We start from the raw sequence: 9276 nt of genomic DNA on the forward strand, positions 1-9276 counted from the left end.
AGCCTGTGTGCCACAACTACTGAAGTCCATGCACCTACAGCCTGTGCTCCGCAACAAGAGAAGCCACCGCAATAAGAAGCCCACGCGCCACAACAAAGAACAGCCCCCGTTCATGGCAACTAGAGAAAGCCTGCATGCAGCAACGAAGACCCAACGCAGCCAAAAATAAAAAAGAAGAATGCTAAATAGATGCTCACAGTGAGAATTTTAACAAAGAACTAGAAAATATAAAAAAGAAACTGTCAGAGCTGAAGAATACAATAACTGAAAAGAAAAATACACAAGAGGGAATTAACAGAAGATTAGATGATACAGAATAAAACGTGTGATATGAAGGATAGAATAGTGGAAATCACCCAATCAGAAGGGCAAAAAGAAAAACAAATTTTGAAAAAAAATGAGAATAGTTTAAGGGATCTCTGAGACAACATCAAGTGTACTAACATTTGCATTATAGGGGTCCCAGAAGGAGAAGAGTGAAAGGGGTAGAAAATGTATTTGATGAAATTATGGCTGAAAACTTCTTGAACCAGATATCTAGGTACAGGAGACACAGTGAGTCTCAAACAAGATGAACCAAAAGAGACCCACACCAAGATATATCATCATTAAAATGGCAAAAGTTAAAGATAATTAGAATTTTAAAGGCAGCAAGAGAAAAACAAAGACTCACATATAAGGGAACACCCCCCCCGATAAGGTTATCAGATGACTGTTCAGTAGAAATTTTGCAGGCCAGAATGTAGTGTCATATATATTTAAAGCACTGAAAAGAAAAAGCCTACAACCTAAGTTACTCTACACAGCAAGGTTATCATTCAGAATTGAAGGAAAGATAAAGATACTAAACCTACCCTAAAAGTAATGTGATATATATAAAGCTATAAAGTCTCCACCAAAAAACTATTAGAATTAATAAATGAATTCAGTAAAGTTGCAAGGTACTCTATACACTAATAATAAACTATCAGAAAGAAAATGCAAGAAAACAATCCCACTTACAATCCCATCAAAAAGAATAAAATACCCACCAATAAACTTAGCCAAGGAGGTAAAAGACCTATACTTCAAAAACTATAAGACATTGATGAAGGAAATGGAAGATGATACACATAAATGGAAGGATATCCCATGTTCATGGATTGGAAGAATTAATATTGTTAATACTATCCAAAGCGATTTCCTCCCGTACATCACCAGTGCTTCCAGGTCATGGTCATTTTGAGCCTGTATCTGGGTGACTTCTAGGCGGTCGTGTCATTGACTGCTCCCCACCCCCCAACTCCGTGGTCCTGCGTGTCTCCTGCCCTCCCATCCCCACTGAGCCCTCTCGGGTCCCCTCTGGGCCTTCTGCCCCTGGTCACCAAGGTTTGCTGTGCTCTCACCCACTGGTGTCATTTGGAGGAAAGATGAATGGGAGGGCTGATTTTCAAGAGACAAATACAGAAGTTTCAAGACCAATTCCCCACATAAGGACTGATTACACTCCAACAGAGGAAGAAAGAAGAGTCTTTGCAGAAGGCAATGATGAAAGCTTCTGGTCCAGATGAATCCTTTCAGGTCATCCCAAATATGGTTCCATCCCTAAACATATTTGCTTGCATCATGGGATACTTTGCTGGAAAGCTTTCCTATGTGAAAACTTGCCAAGAGAAGTTAAAGAATCTTGAGAATTCCCCTCCTGGAGAAGCTTTATGATCAGGACAGGCATGACGATCTTCACCAACTGGGCACTATTCTCAGAAGTCAAAATATGACTCAAACATGAGGGGTCATTTATCTTTTGTGACAACCCCAGCAGCAGACAATATAGAAAAAGAGATGCTTCCTCATTATGAGCCAACTCCATTCAATGCTTCTATGAATGAATCTACTCCCACTGGTATTACTGATCATATTGCCCAAGTCAAAGTAAACAAATATGGAGATACCTGGGATGAGTGAAAAATTGCATCATTGGACCTACTGAAGAAGTTTCAATATCCAGCGTCATCTAGGTGGTCATGAACATCTGCATGCTTTGAGCTCAGCAGCAGTCTTCATAAACACATTTAAAACTAGAACCTGGGTTTTTGTGGTTTGGCTTATGAAGATGATGTTCTAAAAACTTACATTTTAATATAATATTGTGTGAATATATTCATTTGGGGGAACTCTCTGAATGATGGTAGTATACCATGATTGTACACAGTTTGTGAAATTGTTTTAAGTTACAGGGCAAGGATACTGTTATAAAACTATCAAGTGAGTGCAATGCTCTAGAATCACTGTATCTGGAAATAAATGATACCTGCATGTTGAATTGGGGTGGGTGGGTGTAGCAATCATAATTTTAAGTCTTAAACTTTATATCAAAAATTATTCAAAAGTCTTTCTCCAGTGTTTGCTGTATTCTCTTAATGTTTATGGTAAATAAAATATAAAGGAACATGCATTAAAAAAATACTATCCAAAGCAATCTACAAAGTTAATGCAATCCCTAACAAAATACCCATGACATTTTTCACAGAACTAGAACAAATAATCCTAAAATTTGTATGAAACCACAGAAGGCTGAAAATAGCCAAAGCAATCTTGAGAAAAAAAAGAACAAAGCTGGAGATATCATGCTCCCTGACTTCAAACTATACTACAAAGCCACAGTAATCAAAACAGTGTGGAACTGACACAAAAACAGACACATAGATCAAGGAAACAAAATAGAGAGCTCAGAAATAACCCCCCTCACATATTATCAATTAATCTATGACAAAGGATGCAAAAATATACAATTGGGGAAAAGACAGTCTCTTCAATATGTACTGTTGAGAAAACTGGACAGCTACATATAATAGAATGAAATTAGAACATTTTCTCATACCATATACAAAAATAAACTCAAAATGCATTAAAGACCTAAATGTAAGACTGGAAACCATAAAATTCCTTGAATAAAACATAGGCAGTACACTCTTTGACGTGTCTTATCGATATTTTTTGGATCTGTTGCTTCAGGCAAAGGAAACAAAAGCAAAAATAAACAAATGGGACCTAATTATATTTAAAAGCATTGCACAGTGAAGGAAACCATCAACAAAATAAAATGACAACCTACTAAACAAGAGAAGTTATTTCCCAATGATTTATCTGATAAAGAGTTAATATCCAAAATATATAAAGAGCACATACAACTCAATATAAAAAAAACCAAACAATGCGATTAAAAAATGGACAAAAGACCTGAATAGACATTTTTTCCAAAGAAGACATACAGATAGCTAACAGGCACATGAAAAGATGCTCAACATCACTAATCATCAGGGAAAGGCAAATCAAAACCTCAATGAAATATCACCTCACACCTTTCAGAATGGCTATTATCAAAAAGAAAATAAATATAATAAATATTAGTGAGAAAGTAGAGAAGGGGAAAATTTAGTTCACTGTTGGGGGAATGTAAATTGGTACAGCCACTGTGGAAAACAGTATAAAGTTTCCTCAAGAAATTAAAAATAAAACTACAATATGATCCAGCAATTCCACTCCTGGGTATGTATCTGAAGAAAATGAAAACACTAATACAAAAAGATACATGCAATGCAATGTTCATAGCAGAATTATTTATAATAGCTAAGATGTGGAAGCAACCTAAGTGTCTATCAATAGGTGTATGGATAAAGAAGATGTGATTGATATATGATAAATACATACACACACACACACACACACACACACACACACACACACACAATGGAATATTACTCAGCCATAAAAAAGATGAAATTTTGCCATTTCCAACATGTATGTACCTGTATCACGCTTAGTGAAGTTAAGTCAGACAGAGAAAGACAAATACTGTGTTTCACTTACATGTGGAATCTAAAAAATAAAACAAATGAATGAATATAACAAAACAGAAACAGACTCATAGATACAGAGAACAAACTAGTGGTTACCAGTGGGAGAGTGGTGAGGGGAGGGTCATGATAGGGGAAGGGGATTATGAGGTACAAACTACTAGGTATAAAATAAATAAGATACAAGGGTATAATATACAGCAAAGGGGATACAGCCAATATTCTATAATAACTTTAAATAGAATATAATCTATAAAAATAATGAACTACTGTGTTGTATACCTGAAACTAATATAACATTGTAAATCAACTATACTTCAATAAAAACTGCAAAAAATGCAAATTAAAAAAATATTGTACTACTTCATGGATAAAGTAAGTATCTTGCAGCAATGCAATTCCATTTATACCTTGGCCCTGCTTTGTGCTATTATTATCATATGTTACATAGTACTGTCATTACTGATACATATGTTATAACCCTTCACAATAAATTGTTTTAATTATCAAAAATGAATAAATAAATAAACCACTATGGCCAATTGATTTGTGACATGATGTCAAGACCATTCAATGGAAAAAGAGTAGTCTCTTCGACAAATGGTGCTGGGACAGCTAGATATCCACGTGCAAAAGAATGAAACTGGATCCTTATTTCACACCATATATCAAAATTAACTCAACATAGATCAACAATCTAAAGATAAGAGTTAAAACCATAAAAATTCATAGAAGAAATAATATGGGTAGATCTTCATGACCTTGACTTTCACAATGATTTTTAGATATTATACAAAAAATATAAGCAACAAAAGAAAAAATGGATAAACTGGATTTCATCAAAATTAAAGACTTATGTCATCAAAGGCCATTATCAAAAAGTGGACAAGATAACCTACAAAATTAGAGAAAGTGTTTGCAAATCATATACCAAATAAGGGTTTGTATCCAGAATATATAGAGAACTATTGCAAGTCAACAACAAAAAGATAAAAACCCAATTTAAAATGAGCAAAGGACTTGAATACACATTTCTCCAAAGAAGATAAACAAACGGACAAGAAGCACATGAAAAGATGCTTAACATCATTAGTCATTAGGGAAACGAAATTCAAAACCACAATAAGGAACTTCACAGCCATTAGGATACCTCATAATATAAAAAGGAGAATCAGAAGTGTTGGCAAATGTGGAGAAATTGGAACTCTTGTACACTGCTGATGAGAATGTAAAATGTTTCAGCCATTTTGGAAAATTGTTTGGTGTTTCCTCTAAAAGTTAAACAGAGAACAGAATGGCAATATAAACCTACATTCTATCCTTAGGTATATACCTAAAATAATCGAAAACAGGTCCCAAAGCAAGTATATGTATACACATGTTCATAACAGCACTAGTCACAACAGTCAAAAGGTGTTAACAGCCCAAATGTCCACCAACGGAATTTATGGATAAAGAAATTGTGGTATATACATACAATGGAATATCACTTGTCCATAGAAAAGCAATGAAGTACTAATAAATGCTACAGTGTGGATGAACCTTGAAAACATTATGCTATGTGAAAGAAGCCAGACAAAAATAAGGTCACATATTTTATGATTCCATTTGTATGAAATATCCAGAATACGTAAATCCATTGAGACAGAACGCAGACTGGTATTAGCCAGGGGCTGGGGTGGAGGTGGCAGGGTGCAAATGACGAGAAATTGCTTTACAGATTAGGGGTTTTACTCTGTAGTGATGGAAATGTTTCAGAACTAGGTAGAAGTGCTAGTTGCCCAACATTGAGAATGTGTTAAATGCCACTGAATTGCTCACATTAAGATGGTTAATTTTATGTTATGTGAATTGTACCTCAATAAATTATTTTTTTAAAACTTTGCTGGTGCCCAGTATGTGTTTTAAATGTTAATCTTCTAAATAGTTTATCCCTATTAACATAATTAAGAATACACAAGCTTCAGAAAACTGAAAACAAAATTAGTCAATTAGCAGATGCAGGAATTGGAAACAGGAGGTTAGAGGAAATGCTTGCAGTTAAAATGACAATAAAAACGCCATCCGACTTTTTGTAGCCAAGATGACACACCCAGGTGCCCGTCCTTGACTTGACTAGAGGCAGGAGAGGTATATCCAGACCTTTCATTCAGGGCAGGGACAGGAAGAAACAGGAAATAATCCTTCAAGTCCATGTCAGGAAGCTGTGCTTTCTGCATTTTTTTCTTTCTGAAAAAGGTGGTAGATTGTGTTCATTCGACTGCAGGGGAAACTTCAGAGACGGGGAGCCAGGACTGAGAGATAATTGAGCAAGACTGAGATTTCTCAGTTTGCCTAGATACTTGTAGAAGGCAATAACTGTGTTTTAAATGAAGGTTGAGTATTATAGTAGAATAGACCTTGGACTTTATTTTTATTTTATTTATTTATTTAGCTGCATTGGGTCTTTGTTGCTGTACGTGGGCTTTCTCTAGTTGCAGCGAGCGGGGGCTACTCTTCGTTGCGGTGTGCGGGCTTCTTATTTGTGGTGGCTTCTCTTGTTGCAGAGCACAGGCTCTAGGCACGCAAGCTTCAGTAGTTATGGCACATGGGCTCAGTAGTTGCGGTGCACAGGCTCTAGGGCTTGTGGGCTTCAGTAGTTGTGGCACACGGGCTTAGTTGCTCCGCGGCATGTGGGATCTTCCCGGACCAGGGCTTGAACCCGTGTCCCCTGCATGGGCAGGCGGATTCTTAACCACTGTGCCACCAGGGAAGTCCAAGACCTTGGATTTTAGAGTGAAACAGACCTGAGTTCAAATCCCAACTCTGCCCCTTAATAGCCATGTGACCTCATGTTATTTACTTAGCCATTTCAAACCACAGTTTTCCTTTCTCTTAAATGTGAATATATAACTCTGAAAGATTATTGTGAAGATTAAGTGAGGTAGATACAAAGTACCCAGCACATGCCAGCACACAGTAGATACTTGATGCTAGTTATTTTTCTTCAATCAAATTACAGATGACTTCTCCCTCCCACTTCACTCCCCCTCCAAAAAAAGTAATTAGAGTTGGTTGATGAAGAAGGATAATAAACCAAACCTTCAATTACAAAAGATACCAAAACAATTATACCAGGTGATGAAGACGAGTATTCAAAGCAATGCTTTTTCACCTGGTAAAACATCCTGCATGAGGAGGGATAAAAGCATATTCCTCGCAGAGAGATCAGCAGAATGACAGAAAGGATGCTGAACAATTTCATCCCAGAATCCTTGCCCTTTCTATTGGCCCCATAAGAAACCAAAGGTATCCACATCCCATGAGCAAAAGGAAGCTCAGCTGGGGAATGAATAACAATGAAATCATTTGAACAAGAAGAGTAATGGTTTTCTTATCCTCCTCAGGAGGTTCTAGGGTTCAGAATGCTATAGTGACTAATAAGAATGTGGGTATAGGGCTTCCCTGGTGGCGCAGTGGTTGAGAGTCCGCCTGCCAATGCAGGGGACACGGGTACATACAGATGTTTGTTCAATTCCCAGATCTCCTCCTCACTAGCTATGGACCTTAGGCAAGTCACTTTCCTTCTCTGAGAATTGGAATTCTCACTTATAATGAATAATACTTACCTCGTAGGGTTGTTTTGTGTATTATGCAAGATAAATACATGTAAAGTGCTTAGCACAATGCCAAGCACATAGTCAACAACTCATAAATGTTCATTCCCTCCCTCTTCCTATCACATAAAATTCTACCCTATTTTACAGAAAGGGACTCCTTTTAAAGATGAGACTGTCATGAAAATGAATCATTATTCTACATTTCTTTTCATTCAAATTACCATTTAAGGGCCCCCTACATTACATTATGTAGGCTCCTATCAATATGGCTCAATTTAAAAGCTGAAGGATAAGAGGCTCTTGTCAGTGGAAAATACAACAAATTAAAAGTTAGAGACACTGAGTTTAGCCCTAGCTTTTCTGCTAACTAGCCCACCATCTTTCTGGGCCTGTTCCCATATAATGAATGGAGGAGTGTGGGCTCGACTATCCCTTCCAGTTTTAAACTTACATGAAACTAATCACTAAAGCTGAAGGACAAGTCACAGCCTTTGCTAGTAAGAAGAGTCATGGACATTAGGCTATTTGAGAGACTTCAAGAGGTCAACTAGTTTATTCAATGTTAGAATGACTTAAGCCCAGCACCTAGGATGGAGATTCTACATAATTCCTTGTTGGCATTTTCTTAAATATTTATTTATTTAGGCTGCGCTGGGTCTTAGTTGTGGCATGAAAGATCTTCGTTGCTGTGTGCAGGATCTTCGTTGCTGCATGCGGGCTCTTTAGTTGCAGCATGCAGGATCTTTAGTTACAGCATGCATGTGGGATATAGTTCCCTGACCAGGGATCGAACCTGGGCCCCCTGCATTGGGAGCACGGAGTCTTAGCCACTGGACCACCAGGGAAGTCCCCCTTGTTGGCATTTTCTAAGGTTTATTCTCTCTGAAAGTAAGCCTCTGATTTTATATGCATAGAATAATTAGACTATGCAAATAAAATGAGTATATAGTAGTCACTATGTTGATACAATGAATCAACCTATATTCAGAGATATGATGATGAATTCTTTGGTATGGAATATTTTTAAAGTAATCATAAAAGGGGACCTAGAAAAGAGAATTTTGTTATTTGGTCTGAAATATCAACATAGTCTACTTTCAGGACTGAGGGCATTTTCTCCTATTTTCAAAGCAACTTAGTTAAGCTTTGATCCCTTTGCTTTGAAAGATGAAACATAACAAAAAACTTCACATATATGTATACGTGTGGCACATACACATACATACACTCCTCTTCTCCTAAAGGAAATAAGATCTATCTATCTCTCAAATTACATCAGTTAGAGGTGAGTCCAAGGAGACTTGAATTGTCTTTACCTAGTAAATCAAGCAATCTATGAATACTACCATGGGTAGAGCTTCTAGGAGGCCAAAACTTAGGGAAGGTTATTTAAAGGGCAGATTCAAAGTCTCAAGGTTAAGGACAGAGTGTGGTAGCGTATTGAGTCCATCTCCCTAGTCCAAGAAATAGGCAAAAACTTCTTCAGACTATTGAACAGAAGACCAAATGCCTCCAGGGGAGTTCATGCTCCTCTTTGGCCTACATATCTTAATGTAGCACCTTCTCTCCACAGACAATATGAAATCTAGAGACCCAATGTCATACATGATCACTGCCCTCAAGATGCTTGCAGTCCAGCCAAGACTCCACATGTGCACATAGAAACATACACTACAGAGGCTGGAAAAGTTCTTTAGAGATCATAGAGTTCAGTGGTTTTCACACTCTTTCATAGAGCTTTCAAGGGTTCCACAGAAGGGCCTCAAACTGACATTAAGAAGGGCCATAGGGGGATTTTTTGCACTCAGAAGGCTCTAGATCCACAGGCTTATTTTTTTGAA

At 37.2% G+C, this 9276-nt stretch overlaps 1 pseudogene; it reads left to right on the forward strand.

Moving 5' to 3' along the window:
- The first annotated feature begins 1409 nt into the window (after positions 1–1409).
- LOC112402379 (OCIA domain-containing protein 1 pseudogene) lies at positions 1410–1944 on the forward strand (annotated as a pseudogene).
- Positions 1945–9276: the final 7332 nt, after the last annotated feature.

The sequence above is a fragment of the Neophocaena asiaeorientalis genome, unplaced genomic scaffold (assembly GCF_003031525.2).
Source record: "Neophocaena asiaeorientalis asiaeorientalis breed wild unplaced genomic scaffold, Neophocaena_asiaeorientalis_V1.1 scaffold604, whole genome shotgun sequence".
Lineage (NCBI taxonomy): Eukaryota > Metazoa > Chordata > Mammalia > Artiodactyla > Phocoenidae > Neophocaena > Neophocaena asiaeorientalis.